General features: G+C 41.2%; 1 protein-coding gene and 1 long non-coding RNA gene across 2 annotated transcripts in view; both read left to right on the forward strand.

The window, feature by feature from the left end:
- The first annotated feature begins 12,449 nt into the window (after nucleotides 1-12,449).
- Nucleotides 12,450-17,852, forward strand: LOC133222236 (uncharacterized). The gene is made up of 3 exons (XR_009728238.1): nucleotides 12,450-12,610; nucleotides 15,215-15,384; nucleotides 16,956-17,852. It is a non-coding gene; the product is annotated as an uncharacterized LOC133222236 (long non-coding RNA).
- Nucleotides 17,853-21,225: 3,373 nt separating this feature from the next.
- Nucleotides 21,226-23,681, forward strand: part of PTN (pleiotrophin) — a 73,139-nt gene continuing 70,683 nt past the window's right edge. Inside the window, exon 1 of the mRNA XM_061372024.1 lies at nucleotides 21,226-21,574. The gene's annotated coding sequence lies outside the window, so the exon portion shown is untranslated. The remainder of the gene's footprint in view (nucleotides 21,575-23,681) is intronic.

Raw genomic sequence — 23,681 nt, forward strand, 5'->3', positions numbered from 1 at the left:
ATCCCCTATATGAAAGAGATTTGTGAAATCTAAGGCAGTGGTTCTCTTGACAGACACATGCAAGAAGGTGAATATCTGAGCAAGCGAAAGACTTACTTTCTTCAGAAATTCACTTCTATTACGTTGCCCTCATCTACTAGAAACAGAAGCCTCATTTGGGAATGCTATTTCAGAGTTCACCAAGATGTTAACAGTTCCATCATTCATACACAAAATACATAAAGCTGTAGCATCTTGACATGCGAGAAATAAGCACTACTTCTTTTAGCAGTACAGTACTGTTCGTAATTGCTTCATATAGAGCCAGACTCTTTTTCAGGCAAAGTGTAACACCTGGCTCTTCAATTAGTCCCTGTCTCCGAGTCTGCTTGATGTGTAACTCAGTGAAGTGTACATGGTGACAATCCAGTGCTCCATTATGACAAGTGCTGCAGCAATTATCTGAGTACTAAGGCATGAACCACAGTAGCAATTCATTTCTCAGTATTACACTTTATTTTAATGAGAAAAATGTCTTTCTGGTTCCAACTGCCTTAATGACCTTCAGTTATTGCTTTTTCCTCAGCCTGTGGCCAAGCAGAGGGAGAAGGCTGTCCCTGTTCCTACATGTGTTTGAGAACCCAGATCCTGTCTAGGAACTGTAGGAACCTGTTAAGTTTGTAGGTATGGAGAAGCAGCTCAAGAAGCTCTTCAGCCCTGATGCAGCAGACATGAGTGATTTCTACTTGGCTAATTGGGCTCTAATAGTCCCACTTTTCTAGGGCTTTTATGACATTCATACAAAAAATGAAAACAGGGCAAAATCAGTAAAAAAAACAAACAAGCTGGCCTCTGGGAACAGGGACCCTACAGAATGGCTTCCATAAGCACTGCTATTTTCTGGGTAGGGAGTTGAAACACTAGCTATTGAATATCACTGTAATGAGTAGTTATGTACCATAACTAGATGTCTCTACTTCTAATAAAGCGAGCATTTCTTATCCAAGCTCACTGCTCCCAGTATCTATGTCATCCAGCTTCAGGAGGTACCCCGTTCTTCACTGCAGAGGCTGGTGGGGCACACCCTTCTATTTGCACATCTTGAAGCTTCAAGAAGTGAGACATAAGCCATAAGTTATGCAATGAAACATCTCCCTGTTCCTTAGCCATACCAGAGGTTTTCCTTCCAAATGACTGGAAACAATGCCACCACAAAAGAAATGATTGGGCTGTAGGTCACAAAGTGAATAGCTGTCTTTCTTCTCCTCTCTCCATCTTCAGCCCTTTTCCCAGTATCAGGATAATTTCTTGATCAGAATGGGAAAACTGTTGTTAGTGTGCCTGCTTTAATAGGAGATGGGTGTGGTTGCACACTGTTTTCTCCTGTGGTCTTGCACTATTTTAAGAGTGTCCATAAGGACAACATGCAGGAGCAGTACGTTCATGTCAAAGCTAAGAAAAGAGTGAACTTGCTGGCAGCTAGTGACAGGAAGAAAATGCAACGTAATTTTGTTTAAATTTGTGCTTTTTGCTTTTTCTTCCTTGTTGGTTTTTTTTTTTTTGTTTGTTTGTTTGTTTTTAATCTGTCCTTTTCAGACCTTCCTTACTGAAGTCTTTATTCTTTGCTCACCTCTTCTTTCCTTACCTCATGCTACCTTCATTTCTGACTGGAAAGGTCAAAATCTTGCTCATGTGCTTGCCTCTGTAACACTTCTGCTTGACCACGCTGATTGTTGGACCTCTTCTGCCCATGCCCAGGCACGTTGAAATTCTGCTGTGCTGGGTATGAGCTGGATGTGCAGTACTAAAGGCTCTTAGTAAAGATGGGAATCATGATAGACTTGGGTATTTCACACCTGAAGAGCTGATTTTGACCTTTTCAGACCTAGTTTTAATATCAGTAGGAAAAAAAAAATTGTCTAATGTTCCTTCCCTTTCTGTTTTTCCTGTAAAATAATCTTCACCTAGGCAAATGCGATAGTGCTGCTCCATTACGTGCTTGTGAGAAGTGGCAGCTGCTTCTAACGGGTGAGCAAATGTGCTGATCTCTCATGCAAAATGGCTGGCCCTGCTACTGTATGGTTTTCCGCTCAACATATATCTCAGAAAAATCACAGGAAGATGGCAGGGGCTTATCAGGTTTTCTGCTCCGTTTACATGTCACTGCAGAGTGATTCTCCTCTGTCTGCCTCCTTTGATCACACAACAGCTCTGGGAGAAAAGAAAATAAGTGGCTGAGCCTTCAAAGCACTAAGCAGCTCTTGGGAGCTTTGTCTCTTTAGCTTATTGCTGCACCTCACAGATCTGGGGAATGGCAAAGGGGTGGGGGGATGCCTTATGTGCAGAGAGACCCATCTATCACCTTACTGGCAGAAGCAGCAACTCTTTGGAGGCTACCTATTCCAGACACCCCACCATGTGCCAGGTGGGGTGTAAAATACATACAGACATCAGAAAGTTGTAGGAGATACCTTCCTTTCTTAAAGGCTCTTCCATGCTCTTTTTGTTTCTCATCCTGCTGCCAGGGCAGGGGGAAGCCTCAGGATGTGTTTTTCTGCCTGTTTCCTCTCAGAGCAGTTGTTGTGGATCTGCCCTTCGTAATGGGTGCCATCTAGGTGCCCTTACATGATGGGCTGCATACGCTTTATGTACTGTAATTCTATTGCAAAAATTAAGGGTTAAAATCCCTTTCCAAATGGACTTAGGAGCTGCCAGCCTTGGCTGCTGGCCTGTCGCAGTGCGATGCATCAGGAAGGGGAGCATGGAACACAAACACCAGTGTTTCCCTGCAGAAATCTCAGCAAGGTGAAACGTGCTTTTACAGTGGGAAACAAAGGTTATTTTTCTTTTGCCCTATTTTTTTTTGTACTGTAAACTCTATGCCAGTCATGCTGCATTTTGCATGCAGCCAGCTTTTGGGAAGCAGGAGGCTTTTGAAAGATGTTGGAAAATCTAGCCAATGATATAGTTGAGGACTCGTGTTCTGCATCTCCAACACAAACCCTCTGGCAGTCCAAAACTGGTTTCAGTGTCCTCTCTGAGTCAGGGAGCAGAACACTTTGCTACAAACCAAAGGCCTGCCTTTGTGCTGCTGTTACTGCTACTTTTCTTCTTCATGGCTTTTAGAACAGCTACAGCTTTGCAGCCCTGCACTGGGAAAAAAAACAAGATGTGTTGTGGGAAACACGATTCTCCTATGGACACCAATACTCATCGACCTGCAAGTGCGTGAAAATGAAAATGCAATGTATGCAAAGATTGAACCTCGTTTATGAGACTGGCACTGGTAGTTCAGTGGGGATTTATTCTAAGCATCTATTTTATTACAAAACATTACGGTTATGCAACAAATTATAACTTTGTTTAATGATGTGCTTCTGTCTTATGTTAGTTCGCTAGTCTAACTGTGCACGTGGCTGTGTCACAGAACAGGGAAAGCACTTGCTGTGTGTTGTAAATCATCAGCAGATCTCTCCGGAGGTGCTGTGGTCAAAGGGGTGGAGAAGAAGGCAGCAAATCAAGCGGTTAAGGTTTTATTCCTTCCATTCTCATTGAGCCAGTTTGGGTAAGTTATTTAACCTTCCCATGCCTCAGTTCTCTTATCTGCATAATGGGGATAGTATCATCTCCCCATACATACAGAGGTAATGCGCTTTGTATTGTGAGGCCAAAACCTGCTGTATATTAACTATTAGGTTTTTTGTTGTGCCTGTAATGTTACTCTATAACATCCTGCTTCTTTTGGAACCATTTTTTGAAGGATGTTGGGAGTACCCCTGTCCTAGGCTTTTTAGTTAGGTGACTTAAATTGAGATAGATAGTAGAGTGCTGAAGGATGAAAGTTTCTAACAAGCTACTTTGTACTGTTTGTGTTTGATTTCCATGTTTGAGCTACCTTGTATTAAAAATTTTAACTTGGGTGATACTTCCAGTCAATGAAAGCATTCTGGTGGTTGCCCTTCCTCCAGAGAACAGTATTTTGTTGAATGTTAGAGTTGTATTCCATCACACTGAGTTCATTGAGCATAGACTTTCATTTGGGAGAGCCAGTCTCAGAAATGCCACTTTCTGTTATCTCTATCCTACCACTGAGGTATCACAGTATCTTTTCCAACAGGCCAGAAATCACCACTTGAGTTTGTTGATGTGAAAGGCTCCTGGGGAACAAATCCAAGCAGCTGAGAGAACAGACTCTCTGGTCTCCATGCTAGCCAATTGGCAAATGAGAGATGAAAACGGATAAAGAACAAGGACAACAGTTAGCCAAGACTTGAGGAACTGAAGGTGTCTCCTCCAAAAAGGAACAAGGCTAAGAAGGAGTCATTGTCATGTGGGATGATAATAAGCAGGGTCATGATAAAAAGGCTGAGTTTCCAACAGGCTATATAGTGATATATAGATATTCACTTGCTGCTTCCTAGAGATGATGGAGGAAGGACAAATGACACATCCTGATCTGCTCTGCACTGAATTCTTTCCAGGTGAACCAACATGTGACAGAGGTCAGAATCTGGCCCACTCTATAATGTGTTTAGTCCCCTGAATAAAGCAGTAAAGCCAAACAACAAATGCACATATTCAGCCAACATTTCATGGGCATCCAGAGTTCCAGTATTTGTACCAATCCTATTATCTGAACCCACATCTGTTCCAGGATTTGTAATAACATCACAAAGGGCTCTTTTATGCTGCCTGACCCCATGCATAATGCCCCAGAGCTATGCATCCTGAGGCTGCCAGCTGGCAAAAGGAATCAGAGGCATGCAGCAGCACCCATGAAGTGAAACTATATGTTTAACAGAGAATCAGGGTCCAGGTAATCAGCAGTGAAGGGGAATATGGGAAGGGGGAGGGTGTTTTTGTAACAAAGCGAGAAAGTATTTTCTTCCCTGATTTTCTTGCATTTCCTATTTATACAAAGTATCTTTATCACTGTGTTGCTAAACAAGTTGATTTTAAACTGGGGGAAAGAGGAAATCTGCATCCAGTGAAAGAGATGGTTACTGCTCCTTTTGGACACTTTTTCTGTATTGTCACTTGCATGGAAATGTACAGAATAAAAGTGAAGAAGCGCGTACCTTGGCTGGGCTGAGTTTCCTTGTATTATTTGCCACTGGAGCTGGGTCACTTTTTCTGGCAAAGTGAAAAGACTGGTGTGACTCAGAAGCTGAGAAGAGTTAGGGGGAGTGGAGCAAAGGGAAGCAAGGGTGAAGATTCTGCTTGTGTGTGTGTCAGCGCAGGGGACAGATGGGAAGGGGGTGTTAAGCCTCTGGATAAGCTAACTTCAAGCTCATGGTAATGAAAAAGGTTAATGATACCCTTAAGATTTCCAGGGAAGTCTTCTCAGTCCCTCAATAAACTCAGATTGTCAGCATGGCACTCAGTGCGTGCAAAATAGATATAGCAGAGATTAGCAGGACTGTAATGTAGGCATATAGGTCACCTCAGGGTCTTAGTTATGCGTCTCAGGGGCATTTCTTGAGTGTACATTCTGATTCACCCCCAATTATCTTAGGTTCTCAGTTCAGCAGTGGTTTAGACTAACCCATAATCATATAATGGCTCAATTTGTTTCTGTCCAGCTGTGTGTGTTTGAAGAAATTTCTGTCATGGCCACTGCTTGCTTTCTTGTCTTCAGCAGCCGCCCTCCCTGCTTCCGCACCATTTCTGACACCAAGTTTTTGTGGTCTTTCTCCCATACAACTCAGTATTTCCTAACGGGCCTCTTGCCTCTGCTCTCCCATCCTGAAACTGTATTTCTGAATAATTTTGTGATGTTTCCTTTGCTCTGTCTCTCTGGGACAGCGCCTGCCACAAAAACACCTCCCTCACACATGGTTCTGGCTCCTTCCTCCATTCCAAGCCCTTTGATGCTTACCGCTGCTGCCAGCAGCCAGCTGTGTGCTTGTCTCTTTTAAAGCATATCTTAAGCCCCTTTTTCCGGCTGCCTCAGACAGCCTAAGAATATTATTATTAATAATAATAGTGCTAAAATGATGAACTGTTCTGCCTGTGCAGGACTGGATGGAGCTGGATGAGGATGTAACCTAGGCATGACTTACACTGCACAGCAGAAAGCACTACCAAGCATAGCTCTGCCGTTCGTAAGCACTGTGGTACAAAGCACTAACCCCTCTGGGGTCCTTCACAGTAACAAGCTGCTCCAAATGGCTGCCAGCTGCTCTCTGGAAATGCCTGTGGAGGAGATGCTTTTTGATGTGCTCAGAGCTGCTCTCACAGCAACATCTGGAGGTGTTCCACCACCTGCAGGCAGAGCTGCTCAGTGGTGCTTTTAAAAAATGAGAGTACAGCTTGATATCCTACCAATTTTGCACCCCAAATTCTTGGATGTGTGTGGCCTTGCACGTGCATGTAGTTCTGAAGAGAGTCCAACTGTTGCTTTGCTCATCCATAGTAATTTGCCCTTGTTCCTCAGCATTTCAGCTGTGTTAGCTGCCTCAGGGCTTATTTCTAGCCAACCTAACACACAAAAATATTTCATAAAGTTGGTGAAATGAATATATATATACACACACATATATATAAGTCTCTTTCTCACAGGCTAATGCCCTTTAGGTGGGGATTTCCCTTTTACATGCAACCTCTTTTACATATGAAATGTAATAATTTTTAATTGTTTCTTTAAAAAGCTAAGTCATTCATAGTAAGAATGTAATGACAATGAAGACAAACAAACAAAAAAAAAAACCCAACAAACCAACCCCAAAGCCCAAAACATTTTTGGGAGGAAAAAAGAAAAGGAATCCTGAAATGAATCATTTGCTTTGAAAAACACCCCAAGCCCCTGCAGTTTCACTGCAGCCAAGTGACTTCAGTATTTCCCTGCAGTTAAAATTTGGTTTTCTCTCACAAGGGATCTTTTAAACTACATAGTGATGCTTGTAAGACATGTTGCCAAGGTTGTTAAATTTAAAAATAGGTAAATATTGGAAGCAATCCCATAATTTCAAGGTGTTGGGTCTTGTAGTTTCACGTTCAAGGGTTGATATTGATACATGAGTGTTATATTTGCAGCCATATTCATTCACAGAAGGCATACCACAGAACAAGGAAAACCTCAAGGAAAAGAGCGGCTCCCTCTTTTCTTCTGCCCCATCTGTCCATAATCTTAAGTGGCACTAGGGATGTGTGAGTGTGTGTATCTCTGTGTGTGTTTGTCAGGAACTGTTTTTATTGTGAATGTGAGTAAAGTACCGCTATCAGCTGCATGGATCCTGCTGCTCTCATTCAGTAAGGCAAGCAATCCCGTAGGTAGGACAGTGAGCTGTGAGTTCCAAAACCCAGACAAATAAAGATTTTGTGTCCCGTGGATATGAAATGAGAGATACCTGCTGCGAGTTAAACTTGGATAATCTGTAGCATGATAGGAAGCCAGGTGAAGCACTGCCTGGTTAATAGCTGTAATCAGTTTGCTACCTTCTCAGGGAGCTAACAAAAATCAGTAGCACTGACTGTCAGAAGAACTTTTAACTGTGGCTTCACTTGTTCTACGTTTGTCACTAAAGCACCAAACGGTCTGGCAAGAAACTGCATAGGGTAATTCACTCCCATTCTAGAGGTTTCAGTTTTTAGGTGCAGCATTCTTCAGAATCTAGAGGAAAGCGTGAGGCTTCTCACCAAAGGGTGGGTGTAGATCAGCTCTGGTGGATGTTCTGTTTTGCTGGATGAAAGGTGGAGGGTGCATACATTTTTGTTGTTGTTGTCTGGTTGGTTGGTTGTTTTATTTATGAGTGATATGAGAGTGAAGAAGAGATTTAAAAATGAAATAGTAAGATTAAAAAGGTAGTTCTGAAAGGTATTTTGGGTCCTGAAGCCCCATCCAGCATGAATTGCCATGAGTCAAACAAATCTGTTGTCATTCAGGCTAGTGTTTGGTGTCTAGAATTTGGGGGGTTTGTTGCTGACATAATTAGCCAGCAGGCTGAGGACTGTGTTTCTGAGAAATGGGGTGTGATTACCTGCCTGCTTCTGTTAATGCATGTATGAATCACATAAATTTCTTGCTGACAGAACTGATGATGTTCTAAAAGCTCTGGTCTTTCTCACTCCATTTATGAATATACATTTATACTCCAGGAGTATCTGCGTTTTGCTAATGGGTCTCGTTATCATCCCTGAAGTAGGTAATATAGGGATGTAAGACTCCATATAAATATAAGGGGTCATTATTGTGACTGTTCACTCTTTTTCCTTGTTTTTCCCTTCTCCCTTTTACCAAATGTATGCTAGAAGGGCAGATATAATCAGCTGTGTCCAGTTGAATGATTGCAGAATAAGGGGTCATTGGATAACTAGCAGTTTCTTGGTGCAACACAGCTATTAAAAGTTCTCCTTAGTCTTTCTTCTCAGTTAAGGTTTTCCATATTAATATATATTTAGTTTTCAGTTACGTGCCATCTAACATTCTGCTTATATTCATAGACATGACCAGAATTAATGTTCTGGTAAACTAACAGTCGGCTTGTAGATTGAAGCTTGTAGCTCGAAATTTCCTGTAATACAAAACCATGTGAGCAGTACATCTGTAGGTGCATAAGTGAATGACTCCACAAGTCACCCTGAAATTCTTACACTGGATTTCCAGTAAAGCTGAATTGTACTAGTATTGTCCATCTCTAAAGAGACCTTCTCCTGGGCCACCTAGTTCAACACTGCAGTGCTCTGCAGATCATTTGGGCCTCTCTTTCACCCTTTGATAATGAAGGAGGTCAGATCCAGAGCCAGAAGTTAAGCATCTGCATGTGTGTGGGAAAGAGAGTAAGGTCTAATTAATATTACGAAAAACTCTTTGATTTAGAATATGAGTGCTCTCCAAACTTTTCATGTTTAAGATTATTATTTCTTTTTTCTTTTTTTTTTTTTTTAAATTTCTGTAATTTCTGTGTTCTGATTTTGTAAAGTTGGCAATACAGTATCTGGATTTGATATACATATATATATATAAACCCCAAACACTGATATTAATCTTTCCAGAAGATAGATTCATAAAGCCTTCTAAATTACAATCTTTTTCAGTATCTCAACTCAGTCATCCACAGAAAAAGACATCTGTAAAAATTACTGTATGTATGTATAAGTTGAAGGGTCTAGAGTCTTACAAAATGTGGCTGGAGAAACTGGAGTTGTTAAGTCTGGACAAAAGGAGGATGAGGGGAGATCTTACCACTCTCCACAACTACCAGAAAGGAGGTTGCAGTGTGGTGGGTGTTGATCTTTTCTTCCAGGTAACAAAACAAGAGGAAATGGCCTCAAGCTGTGCCAGGGGAGGTTTAGATGGGGTATTAGGAAAAATTTCTTCACCAAAAGGGTTGTCAAGCACTGAGACCAGTTGCCAAGGAAGTCACCATCCCTGGAGGTATGTGGAGTCACCATCCATGGAGGTATGTGGAGCATGGGAACGTAGTTTAGTGGTGGCAGTGTTGAGTTTGTGGTTGATCTTGATGATCTTAAAAGGTCTTTTCCAACCTAAATTATTCTATGAAGTCCTTGAATCCAAGGACTTGGGAATGGTGAATAAGTCAGGAACATCAGTGCAATTGGTCACTGCCAATTGTTTTTTCTACTTTTCCTGCTACCTGTGTCTTTGGGAGATGAAGCCTTGTGATGTTAGAAATGAACTTTATGCCTCCAGATTGTGATGCTTAGTTGTAATTGTCTCAGATTGGCACTTTTGTCTTTCTGACACATATTGAACCTACTTGCTGCTGCTTCACTCCATTTCTAACCAATATGAGAGTTTTTTTGCAGCTCTTTGCTATGTATCCTCACTAAATCACAGAAACAATGCTAGCAACCAAAAGCAGGTGACTGTGGGCTTCCTTCAGGCACACAGCAAGAGATGTTTTCTCTACTCACATGGCAAAAAGCTCACTTTGGTTCTGCAGCCACAGCATTTAGTCAACACTTGATCGATTGTTTCACGGGAAGTGGAGATGGATGATACAAATTCAGTATATTCTCTGGTGGCTGTTTGATCACAGGCAATGTATGCAACATCCTCTTCTGCTAAACACAGCAGATCTTATTTGCAGGGGCTAAGGCTTCTTGCTCATTTCCAAGTCTGCCACCACTGGGAGACTTGCTCAAAGCCTTTCGAAGTCAGAGAATCTCTAGTTAGTCTACCACAATTATCCTGGGGAGGCAAAGGGGCTAGCTCTCACTGATTGCCTTCATGAATTGCCTTTGCTGTTCCTAGATATCTCACATCAGAAATAGGCTTAACTGCACCCCTGTTTTATGTGAGAGGTGGCATATGGCTCACCACCTGTACACAGATCTATGAGCCTGCTGAACCCAAGATGGGTGTGGGAGTCACCATGAGTAACCTCCCACAAGAAGGCATTAGGAACTGTAGAAGGCTGTCTGAATCCTAAAGCTGTGGTTTGCCAATGTGCAGATTTTCATGACAAACTTATCTGCTTATTAAAACACGTACTGAATTTCTATTGCAGTGAAATATAAACATAGGCTATTTTAGGTTGGTGAGGACATCCAGTCCAGCCCCACACTCAAACCATGTTCAACTTTGAAGTTAGTCCAGCGTGCTCAGGGTCAGATCCTTGTGTTTAGGACCATCATTTAGGTCTTATCAAGGTTTTCCTTGGGTTTATATACAAACAAAAAGAAAGGAACAGGTACTTGCTGCAAAGAACTGGGAACACAAATAGACAAATGGACTATTATTGCCCCCAGTTTGGTAATCTGAGGCAACACAAAAGCTGTGTCACTTGTAGAATCAGGGGCTGAACACACTACAGGCAGCTAAAGGGAGGTTTCTTACACTTACTCAAAGGCACCCAGGAAATAACTGCTAGAAAAAAAGAACAGATCTGCAAGTCACCTGGCTCCCACTACGTTAACTTCACATCTGGCAAATTTTATTGTGCTGTGTGTCTCCTATTGAATTTTTTAGTTTCTGCAGTCTCTCTTGTGCCGAAAGTTTTTTCATGAACTTATGCACTTTGCTGGGAGTTGTTGGGGTTTTTTGTCCCCTGAAGCTACAAGTTGCATCTCTATTGTGCAGAAAATATGAAACAGGTTTGTTCTCAAATTTGTTGGGCCTCTGAATGGAAACTGGGAGGAGAAGGAGGCAACAGCCTGTAGCCTTACCACATTTTTTCCATGGATACACGTGACATTAGGCAAAAGTCTGATTCTGAGCCACTAAAACAATAGCCATGGAAATGTTTTCTCTTTTGTTTTTCTTTTGTCCCTTCTAAAGCAAGCACAGTGTTGAAAAGCACTACAGAGCACCATCTAAGCCTTATGTCCTCTGTTAGTCCATAGAATAAGACAGAGTTGCTTACCCAACAAGTTCAAATACCAGCATACTGGCCAACAACAACAAGAAAATGGTTTTATCTCAGTGTGAACTAAGTGTAACAGTTAAAAAATGATCTGCTCCAGGGTACAGCTGTGTTCATGCTTACATAAATATGGCCATAGAAAAGCAGCGTGCTTGACTGGAAAGAGAAAATATAATTTCCACACAAACAGGTTATTCATTCCTCATCTTCCTGCCACAAAGGTAGGAGGTGTAGATTCCTATGCAGGTGTCATGTTGTAGATACAGTTCAGCAATCTGAATCAGGCTTCAACCACCACTGTCTTTCAGTCATTTTCTTGTCATCATTTTCTTGCATAGTCATGATATAAAGGAGACTAATGAAGTCTGCTGCAGCCACAAGACAAAAGAGCAAGCTGTGCTACTGCTCTTTGCCATGGCCTGGGGTGAGCACAATACATGGGCTGAAACTCTAGTGGCAGAGAGTGTCCAGTTCACGTCCTACACATAAACAGAGGCAAGCTAGCATCCAGGGGCTTGAACTTAGACTCATTATTTATTTCACTTTTCAATTAAAAAAAATGTAAATGCTGGATTTAACTTTTATTCACCACCAGTTCTACCACCAGTCTACAGCAAGCAATAATATTGATGAAGCTTTTCGTTCTCAGAGAAAATGTGCTACAGCTATTTATAACTGCATAAAACTAATTATACTTAAGGCAGAGCTACTGTTCATAGTCTTTTTTTCATTCACCTCAGCTTTTCAAACTCATTGAAATAAATATACCCGTTCTTAGCTGTTGCTCTGAAGTATTAATTTAAAAAACAAATAAAACAAAAACCCCACCAGAAAGACTTTTCTTCAGCATAGAGAAACTAGCTTTGAGCAAAAGAGACTATTTTAATCTGCTTTATATGCTAATTAAGCAAGTGTTTGTCAGAAGTCATAATGCAAAATTTGACATAAGAATGGTGGTTCAAAATAGCAGTTCATTCTTCCCTCATGTCTAAAGTATTGATGAGATAAAGGAAACAACCTCTTCAAGCTGGAGGACATTTGGTTAATGACTTTTACAGTTACAAATGTTACAGTTTTCATAGTGTTGGTCAAGTAATTCTGCACACAGGGAACAGGAAATCACTTTCCATTTTCTTTAATTTGTCTTCATTTTTTAGACAGCCTGAGCTTAACAGCAATCTGCATTCTGAAGTCGTTCCAGACTCAATGTTCTTCCTCTTCTCAACTGTCCCGAACACCAAAGCACCTGAATGTTAAAATGGTATTGTTGGCTTTCCTCAAATTCTGTTCAATAATCGTTGTGGGTAAGATTTGAATTTTGAAAAGTGGTAATCAAAGGAGAGCTCGAATCAGTTACAGTTTCGTGACATCTTGATGTTCAGTGAATCCATGTACTTGTGATCGTAAAGTTTTCTGAACACACTGTGATTGCAGCCTGTGAAGGTGTAAATTCCAATGGATTTACCTGTTGTGGGTTGGTTTTGGGTTGTTTATTTTGGGTTCAGAAATATTTGCCTTAAACCTCTTTCCTAGAACAATTCTTTTAACAAAGTGCTAAATTTTTCTGGCTCACTCATGCAGCTGGCTTACTATGTCACTGGGGAAAATCATAGGTGAGAATAGGTGCCACAGTGAGAGGTTTTTGAATGCGTGTTTGCCTACAGTCTGATTTGGGCATTCTTTACAGAATGAATCTGAGTATTAGACAGGCTGTGGGGGAAAATCCAGCTGTGAGGTTTCATATAGGATTGAATAAAAATATTATCCCTGTTAATAAACCTGGACTCCATGAATGATGACTTTTTCCTGGCCACATCAGGTAGTGTATCAGTTTGCAGGGACCTTTCCCATCTTCACTTTTCAATTTCATGAATAAGAAAACCCATGCATGCTAAAAAAGTTCATAAATTCCCAGCACTTCTTTCATCATCAGAACAACCAGGGAAAAAACACCATATAAAGAGCATTGAATTACACTTGTGACCTGGTCCTATAACTATGTTTCAAAATTAGGTGTTTCTCATTTTTCTGACCAACACTGTAGGAACAATTTGAGACATAAAGGGAATATCATTTTACAACATTCCAAACCAGTCTTTCAGTTGGAAAATGAATGGTACCTGTAGATGCCAGAGTAAAGACAGGCAATCCAACTACGAAAGTGCTCCTCATTTCCTATTCCAGACAGCTGAAATAAAACAGATGTCACACACATACAAAAAAGTTAATGAAAATCTAAAACATGTCACTAAAGAAAGAGTTCAGACAACAATGGGGCAGGGTCGTTGACTCGTGCAAACTCCTTTTTAAAGACTCATGTTTTCTAACTCCTGAAAAAATACCATGGAGGAAATGTAAATAGGCAAATTATACCAGGAGCATGAGCATTTTTGTTAAATATTGCAAACATTTCATTAAAAGTCATACTGCCTTTAGGCAGTGAACAGTGGTTCCTAACACAAATCTTGTTTCTGCTTTCAACTCTTTGAGGATGGTGCAATTTCTAGATATGCATTATTTACGCTGTACTAATAGGATCTTATATTAGCATCATTTAGACAAAGAGAAGGATGCAGGTTATTTAGAAAGGGTAGGAAGAATACTGAAGAGGGTGGAGATGCAGAGAGGGAAAAAGAGCAATCTAGCTGTTTGGAAAGATCTGCTTTGCAAAACCTTAGTGTTTAGCCTGGATAATTGGAAAAGGGATAGCTTGCAAACACAAAAACAATTCTGAAGAACTTTAAGTATATGCAATCGCACATAGTATTGAAAAGCAAGTTGAAAAAATGGGAATATTCCTATTGAAATACATGTTCATCTATCCTCTTAGGTTCTGTGAGCCTGTTAATATAATTTGAAAAATAATGGCATACACCAATTAGCTTTAATACTAAAATTAGGATGAAAGAGACTGCAGAACTTAGCTAGGATTCTGTTCCTTTGTTTTAAACATTGAATATATAATACTAAAAGAACACAGGATCTTCGAAAGAAGTAAAGTTCCTGATGGATCCCAGAAGACAGAGACCCTGCTGCTTATTCATTTCTCAATAGAAATAATAATTCCAAAAGAAAAAAAAAAGGAAAAGCTGTAGATTGTACAGAGTTACCCTGATTGTTCCTGTTCTTCAAAGTAAAATCAAGTATGTTTGATCACATCCTCCTGCTTTTAAAATCTCCATAATTTCACTTAAAAAATGAATGGTATAGACAAAACTATTATCATCAATATATATAGTGGTTTTGTTAAAATGACCCTAAAATTAGGAATGTTTGAGTCATGTCAGAATTTATTCTGTATGGGAAGACACTTTCCCCCTTCGAATTCCTGATGTGAAGCAAGAACCACTGAAGTGAAGAATGTGTTGGAGGAGAAAACAAAAGTAAACAACACATAATGTAAGTACAGCTTTTTTTCTTAAGTCTTTCTTACTATATTGACAGTTCAAAGAGTTAAAAAATATTAAAAAAATCTCATGAGACATGCTCCATATTTTATACATTCATATATGTTTTATGTGTTAATGTGTTATAATGTATATGTTATAGAGTTTAACACATATTCTGAACATTTTTATTAGCTTTGGATTTTTTAATGGCTTTATAACATTCTTATTCTGAGATTTTCCTATCAAAAAGTGGGAGTGGAAGAGTCAGTACTTTCTCCTCATTATTTGCTTGCTCACTTCTTGCTATTGAAAACTGCATGTCTAATGCAATCACATAATGCTGGGAATGAGGTCTTTGGGCAGAAACTCCTATCATTGAGCAAGAAGTGCTAGCATTGCCCATAGTAGTGTCCATACTTCAGCGTCAGTATGAAATCATTAATGTGGATGTTAAAAGGTTTTAAAGGGTTTTTAACATGTTTTTTTTGGGGTGTTTGTTTTTTTTTTTTTTAATGACAGCCAGTCCAGGTCTAGGTTTGCAAAGGTTGATGCCATGTTTTGTTAAACTCCTGAGCGTGAAAACCTAGATCAAGCTGACATTGAAGCCAACAGCATCCCTCAGGAGTTTCCATCAAAGATGTATGGCGAAGGCCATGCAACTGGCTCAAATGTCAGGCAAGAAATTGCCAGTAAGTTAAGAACAGATGTACCTAATTTTGTTCTTATGGGGGAAAATCATGGCCATTACATTAACTAATGAGGCATTGCACATGAGCAGGTTGTAGCTGTTCGTCTTCCAGTTCCTATGTTTCCAACAACAGACCTTTATGTTAGTGCGTCTGTGTCTATATCTATACATGATATATCTCCTAAATTTCCCATTTGCCATGGTTATTTGTAAAAATGATATCAGGGAAAGGGTACTACTTAACCTTAATACAATTTCACTTTTATTTTATTCTCTTGTGAAAGTATCTAGCTAGTAAACTACCACCTGAAGATCTGTGGAAAAGCCAGCTATGAAGAAGTCTCAATAATGGTATTTTGGAATGTGTTTGATAATCACTTGTCAATATTATATTCCCATTGTTCCTTTTATTGCTGTGATTTCACTAAAATTCATAATCAACGATTTAGCTGTCCTGCATTTGCATTAAAGGAGAACACCTCATCATTTTATTGCACATAAGGAAAACTTGTCAAAACTACTTATATTTTTCTTTAAATGTGAAGTTTAGCATCATTATAATTACACAGGTGAACCCTTTACAAATTGTCAAGCTAATAATTTGATAAAAAACCCCATCATCTTGATAGGTGGAATTTCTTTGTTCATACATTCAACTCAGAGTTATGCTGATTGCATCACACTGTGGATGCAGAGACTGTCTTAATAGTAGTTTAGACTACTAGTAATTAATTAATTAATAGTGGTTTTAGACTGTTCCCCACAATAGTAGTAATTTATTCTTAAGGCAGTATACTAAGAAATATTTAATTATATAAGCATCATTAGAATGAAAAGTACTAGTTAGGTATTTCAAAATGTGATTACCATAATTTTACTTTGAACTAGGAAATGGTAGTATGTCATATTTCTGCTCTAGCTAAAAGATGAGAATGCTTTTCATTTTCTAATCACTTGCCTGCTATGTAGCTAGTTCCTCAAATCTGTTATTGCTGTCTTGTCACTACGATTTCAGTTCAGTGCCTAGTGCTACTTAGTACTGTGACTGATACTAGATGACTGTCTTGAGTATCAAGAACTGATTCGGAGGGATTATAAGCACTATCTTCTCTACCTTTAATGCTAGTCCTTTCATAGAGTAATTAGGCATGTGGGTATGTAGTGTCTTTAGAAAAAATAGCTATTAGTAAATCAAGTTTTTCCTGAGAGAAATTGAAAAGGAAACTTGCATTCTATTTGTTCAGTAATTTTCTGCCAGAAGTTTGAAACCAAATAAACCCATCAATTTTACTGGTTCTGTTTCAAGGAAGAACATTTTGTTTCTTTCTGCATGTTGCTTTGATTTTCACAAAGAAATAGGTAATGACAAAACTCTAGAAAATAGAGCAGAAATGGTAGCTGTTGCTCAGCCTTTCAAAATAAAATGCCATTTTGTTTTGCTTTACACTGCTCCCCAAACTGTAAAACTAGAGTGAAATGAATATGTTTGTTTATATAGAAAAGAGAAATAATGTACTCAAAGCAGCAATTTTTGTACCATAGCTAAGACATATTTTTTTTTTAGTGCAATAGACTTGAAATCCTGGATGGGGCAGACTTCCATTCTCAAGATTGCCAGCACAAAAGAAAAAGAAGAGAGAAAAGCCAAAGTACGAACAGCAGTCTTTTAAATGCTGAGGACCTGGAAAGGCCTGCTGTGTCACATTATATTTGTGGATTTCAAACTGCAATATGCAGATGTATGCACATGAATAATTTTGAGCACAGAAGCTTTAATCCCCTTGTACAAAATAGAAGCAGTCAAATGTGTAAAGTTACAACGTGTTCACGGTTTGGTGACTGAAGCTTAAGACCAAGTTCTGGGACACTGACCTTGTTTTCAAACATCTTAAGTTTTTAGCATATGTGCATGAGAAAATAACTCTTCTGGTTTCATGCTCTCTGTTTGCCTTCTTCCACAGACATCTGGGAAATCTGACTTTTTATATACTAGATTATTTTAATACTAGAGAGCAAGATATGAATTACCGTTTTTTAACTCTGTAGATTTTTCTACTCTAATTATACAGTTGATATTCTTTGTGACAATATGCCTGCACTTTGTGGACTTTAAATGAAAGATAGATAGAGAAGGTACACAGCTCAGAAGTAGTTGATTTCAATCTTCAATGCATTCACTAAATAATTCAGGATCTCTAATGGGAATCTGATCTTACCACAGGAGTGGGGATGAGGTGCACTCAGTTGCCAGGGTCTGCAGCAAAATGGCTAGGGAACAACAATGGAGCAAAAGGTGAAAAAAATCTGTAAACTACCGTTGAATTCTCTTTGCTTTTCTAGAATCACATTGCATCTTCCTGGAGCTGCTGTTGCTGATGGTTAGGGAGGGCAAGCGAAAGAAATTGGTATTTATAATGTATCTGAAACAAACAAGCAGGCTCAGCTCAAGGTGACCTCTTAAATGGTGTACATGGGATGGTGGCTGCTTTTTGAAAAGTAGAGCAGCATTCTACTCAGCAGTGGGACTGAAAACAGTGAAGTGCTTCTTGGGAGCAAACTCTCTCATTCCTTGTTCTCTGTCTTTGTAGTCTGAGCTTTGGAGTTGGAATTTTTCAAGGGTGTCTTTGGAAAAAAGTGCAAACCCCTTTCAGAAGCTGCTGAGATCCAAGTAACTATCTATCTCCTTCAGATGCTTGTGAAATGATTACCTAAAAGTACTGAAAAACCCATCTTCAAAGGGAAAATTTGGTGTTCAGGTCTTTTCAAAGGAAAAAGAAAACCAAAACTCATTGACAGGAAATTTATTATGGACAGCTTTCTGCATTTTGGCACAAACTGCATCTAATGGTGAGAGGTTCTTTCCCCCAGATTGCCTTGAGCATTTACTGACTGAACCAGAATTCTAAATCAGATCTAGTATTTTTGGATGGTTTATGAGAGCATTTGCATGTGGCGTTAGTCAGAAATCCTTTTATAACTTCTTACAGTACTAATCTTAACTTTTCAAAAGAAAATTCAGCCCTGTCTCTCTCTTTCATTAGGTTGCCAATACTTGCTTCAGGTAGCAAAGAGGATACAGGAAACCAGAAATCGAACTTCTACAGCTGCCAGTCCATTCCATTCCATTCCTCACCTTTGATTTTTGCTTGATCAGGGTGGAACCAGCAGCTGTAAGCAAATGTCGAGAATTTTAGTTGTAAGTGTCACTGGCACTCCCTAAGCAAATTCTCCTTTCTAAGTTAGCTGTGTGTCCAGACTAGAAAAGTAATAGTCCAAACCTATTTTTTCAGTATGAATTTTTCTATATGTTATAAGAAATGTAGATTAGGCTTAGTTCCAGAGATCGTGTAGGAAAGGAAATAAAGCATTGGCTGGAGAACTGGAGAGACAAACCAGCAGAGAGGTTCTGTAGATAAGCCTCTCCAATTTCATAGTTCTTTTAATAAAAACTGTGTTTTTATTTATTTATGTAATATTTAAAAAAATTCCTGTGGCAAGTAAATGGTCATAGCATATCTTCCTTCTATTCCTTTTCTCCATGCTGTCCTATTCTTTCCAATTGGGAACCACCACAATAGGCACATTTAAGGCAGTGGTTGATGACTCTTTTTTGTCAACATAAATTACATTGGTCCTCCCAAGATTGCTTCATTCACAGTCTCACCTGCTTCTATGTCTTTATGAGTTCTATCTCAATAGCAAAGGTTCAGTCAAGAAATTCAAGTGTTATACTCCGTTAATATCAATGTATCAAAGGCATCAAACACAGTAGGCAATTTGGGGCAAGGAATATTTTTCAGTATTTATACAGTGCTTACTGTAATGGAAACCTCACGTTAAGCCTCAAGGTTCCATTAAGACAGATAATATTAACATTACAACACAATTTTTGGCAATTGAAATCTGATATACTTTCTTCTCCAGTTATAGGTGCTTCAGACCATAATCTGCCCTCTAAACAGCCATATTAACCTCGTCTACAGTTTTGTTTTGAACTTTCTGCATCAAAACCCAAGTCGTATCAATAAAAGTAGTTCTGTGTATGTAAATACAGTTTCAGGAAATTGGTTTTAGAAAAAGTAGGTATGGATAAAAGCTGTGAGTAAATTTGGTCAAAGACTGTTGACATTGCTTCTAAAATCTAGTGGATGAATAAGGCTTCTAATATCATGTGCATCTTTGTAAAAAGCCGTTTCTTTCTGCAGAAAGTTCCCACTGTTTTCTGGAAAACTGAAAATCTGATTTTTGTTGTTTTAGCTATGATTCAGATTTCTGTCAGGAAAGGAAGAGATCTCTTGACCCACTTTGGTGCAACCTGTTTTGGTTTCAATCAAGGTGAATTTAGAGATCAGCCTTTGTCCTCTTCCCTACTTCTTTGTTATTTAGACATGACGGAACATTCGAAATGTGCTATTGTGGCTGTTATAGAGAAGCTCTGAGGGCTTTAAGTGTCAACCACGACCAGGTATTTTTTGACGGAAAATGTCTTTCTCTAGATGTTTGTGGTGCTTAGAACTGTGATACTAGCATTATATTGAGAAGCCCTCAGGAAGGTGCAACCTAGCTATCAAGGGCCCATTCAGCTTTGCACACTCTGAAACACGAAGACGACGTTTACTATTGAGTGTTCATTTCCACTCGTCCAGCTGCTGGAAAGGATATTCTCTCCATCTCAAGCCCTCACTTTACACTGCAAATCAAAGTTGTTGTTTTAAATTACATCACTTGTCATTAAACCTGCCAGTGGTGCAAATCCTGAACAGCCATGCCAGGACTAAACACATAACTGTGTGATGAAAAGAAGATGCCAAGGTGTGGATGGAAGGGAGTAGTTTACTAAGAAAGACTCCAGGTGGGTGCAATTGCCCACTCTGGGACTAGCTGCACAGTGCTTTTCATTGTCACAGATGTTAGGTGTTAGATGATGCAATGTGTACAATGCCAGACAAATTACTTTTTTAGCTCATTCCTCAGGAAACAGGAGAAGAATCTGAAATGGATTTATGTGTAAACCTGGAGCTGGAGCTACAAACCCAGCTGAGACCCAAGCAGTCAATGGGCCCACTCTTCCACACCAAGGCAGAGATTTGCCCTGGGGATTGGGAATTACACAGAAATTGCCTGGAGTTTGGAACAAGTCCACTTAGCTTTAAATTAAGCTGTGGATTGGGAAACACTCTTATTCAATGGATGTAATGAGCCCAAAAGTTGGAAAAGCCTGCTGCTGAATGAAAGCCTTAACTCCAGCAACCATTACAACCAGGAGTGTTGGAATGCCATTGCAAAAGTTGTTCTTATGGCACTTTTAGTCCAAGTTGAAATTAAAAGTTGGTTTTCTTTTCTTTTTTCTTTTCTAATCTTCTTTTTTTCGTGGGGGGTTTCCCTCCCAGCAGCATTTCCAGCCCAGCACTACCATGATTCAAGTAGCAAGCTGGAAGCCATCAAGGCTAAACTTAAAAGCTCCCCAAACTCCCAACAGCCAAAGGCTGCCCAAGCAAAAGCTATGGATATTTGTGCCCGGAAAAGAGCTGAACCCCCGGGGGAGCCCCCGCATCGGCCGTGAAGTGCCCCTCTCGCCCTCGGTAACCCACTCAGTGGCCCGGGGGTGCCGTGAGGAAGAGGAGAAGTTGCCTGGGCTGAGACGCTCGGTACCGGTCCAGGGGCCAGTCCAGCCGCAGCCGGAGCTGCTCGCTACCTCCCTCAATCCCTCCCTCTCTCGGCAGCAGGCGCACGCGAAGCTATCGCCGAGCCCCGTCCCGTCCCCTCCCACCCTCCTGCCCCCCCCCAGCCAGCCCCCGGCGCCGGGGGCGAGGCTGCCCCTCGGGTGACCCGCCCGGCGGGCGCGGCCCATCCGCATCACACGAGGGGGCAGCGCGGCCGCTCGTTCTGTCCCGGAGCCCGCCTGCTTCCCTCCACTCGCCGTCGCGCAGCAGCCCGGGCTCTGCTGAGTCAAAGCGCGGATCAGGTTCCCTGCCTCCAGTATAAAAATCTCGGCGAGAAATCTCCGGCTGGAGAGAGACGGGGCACGGGAGGAGCGGGGTTTGAGGCGGCGGCCAGCGAGGCGAGCCCGTCCGTGGGGAGGCGAAGGGACGCGCTTCGGCGGCGGTAGCAGCAACAGCAGCCGGGGCTCACCGAGGACGCCCGCGGCTTACCCCTCTCAGCTGCGGGAGAAGAGCTTTCTGCCGCCCGAAGTAAGTCCGAAAGGGCGGTGGGGCTCCTGGGGTCTGCTCGAGGGGTGGTGCCCCTCGCGCTCACTCGCTCCCCCGGGGTAACGGTGGGAAGCGGGAACCGCTTCCCTGGCCCGGCTCCGAGGGGCTTATTCTAAGGGGGCTCCGCAGCCCCCGTCCCACCTTGCTTCTTCTCGCTGTCCGGCTGATGCGGGGACAGGGGCTGTGGGGTTGTGTGGGAGCCCGGACCCGGTGGGGTGGCTGGGGGCATCTGAGGATCCGGAGACACCTGAGGACCGAGGGGCAGCCGGGGTGCGAGGTCTGGGGGTGCCGGCAGCGCGGTAGCGGCGGTGGGTCGGTAAGTGGGACCGTTGAAAAGCTAGGGTAGTGAGGAGGGAGGTGGTGGTGGGGGAGGAGACGCAGCGGGGAAGGGAGGCAGGAGTCCTTGGTCTGGTCCCTTTCGAAAGGACAAAAGGGCGGCGGAGTGACACCAGAGCCGGCAAGCCCCCTGTGGATGCCGGCTGCCCCGTGCCAGGAATGTCCCGGCTGAGCCTCGGGATAATGAGGTTAAATTGCACCCTCGGACCGAGCACTTCAACTGGTATTTTTCTTGGGACTTTGTCTTCTTATCCGTAGTTCACTTCTGATGGATCAACCGAATATAGCAAGTGCCTATAGATCTATTTAAAACTGCCGTCGTTAGTTTGTGTCTTCCATCTCTGGAGGGATAGGTTGGGAGAAAATCTGGGCCAACAACAGTGAAAACACAGTTTCCTCCTGTTGAGCATACGCATTATTCTGCAAAGGTGTTACGGTCTCCAACTAACTCCATATCCTCCTTCATTTTCTCCTTTTTGAAAGTACAGCTTTTTATAAGGGGAAGGTAGTCTTCATCCTTTGGGAGCTCCCGGCTCCTTTTGCGTGTTCTAGCGGGCTATTGCACCCTTCTGTCTTCCACACTGCAGGTGATTTGCCTCGACGGTGAACATATGCTGTGTGTTAGCTTGGTGATCCACTCTGAAGCTGGGTTTTAGGGTGTAAACCCTGGAGGCTAGTTGGGTCATGGGAGCATTGTAGAAATGTTTGCAAATGCATTAAATCTTTCTCTCTGACATAACCCTGTAGCTGTGGACAGTGGTGGGTATTTTAGCTAGATGCTGTTTGCTGTCAAGGACTTGTATTACAGCGGAAGAACACTTTACCTGTGGCTCATCAACTCTTGAGCTCTCTGTCTGTTCCTTGTTTCCCTTTTGGGCCTTGATTTGGTTTTGAGCTGTTAGCAAAGTTCAGCTTTTTGGACAAGAAATAGACTGTGTAACTGCTTCTATTAGGGAAAAGGAGGGAAGGGAGAGATGGAGAGAAAGAGAGAAGGGAAGGAAAAGTTTTGATAAAGAAATAGTTGTTTACATTTTCTTGATCTGATTTACAAAGCAAATTTATTTTTTTTCCTCCTGTGTATTTCTGTTTCCTCCCTGCAAAGAAATAAGAATTAAAAACAAACACCCCCCCAAAAAAAAACCCAAACAAAAACAGCCTTGCACTTTTGATCCAGAGAAGTGGCTCAAACCTGCATATTTGTGACAAAATTGGTTAATTTGCTGTAGTGATGAATACTGCCAAATGAATACCCCCCCCCCCCCCAAAAAAAAAAAAGATGCATAATTTAGTGATTCTTTGTAAAGAGAAGGAAGGCGGGAATTTCATGTATTCCTATCTCGAGGCGAAGCTGAACTGTTTGGTGCCTTATTATGAAGATTTGGATGAAATCAAAGGACAGAAATTTACTGAATGTAGTGTGCACCAGAGTAAGCTCTTGGGTGGAAAAGAGAGAAGCCAGCAAGAAATAGTTCATTTACAAATGGTAAGTCTTTGTTTATGATGTAGAAGTGGCATAAGAAAAACAGACTTTTTGCAATTATCCAGATGTCTATCACCAGTTATTTGAGATGCAGCCTGTGGCTGATAGATCCTTGCCAACAGAAGGCTGGTCTCACTATAGTATCACAAATCATAGTGCTGTTATCCCAGTGCCACATGCCACATGCCTGTATTTGTCTGCGCCCATACTGACACTTTGGACACTTTGGAGGCTTATCATATTCTTGTCACAGCTGTACTGGTGGATATTTTG

The sequence above is a fragment of the Neopsephotus bourkii genome, unplaced genomic scaffold, assembly GCF_033783945.1.
Source record: "Neopsephotus bourkii isolate Nb327-2 ecotype Australia unplaced genomic scaffold, CSIRO-AGI_Nbou_v1 NB_1589, whole genome shotgun sequence".
In the NCBI taxonomy this organism is placed as follows: Eukaryota; Metazoa; Chordata; class Aves; order Psittaciformes; family Psittacidae; genus Neopsephotus; species Neopsephotus bourkii.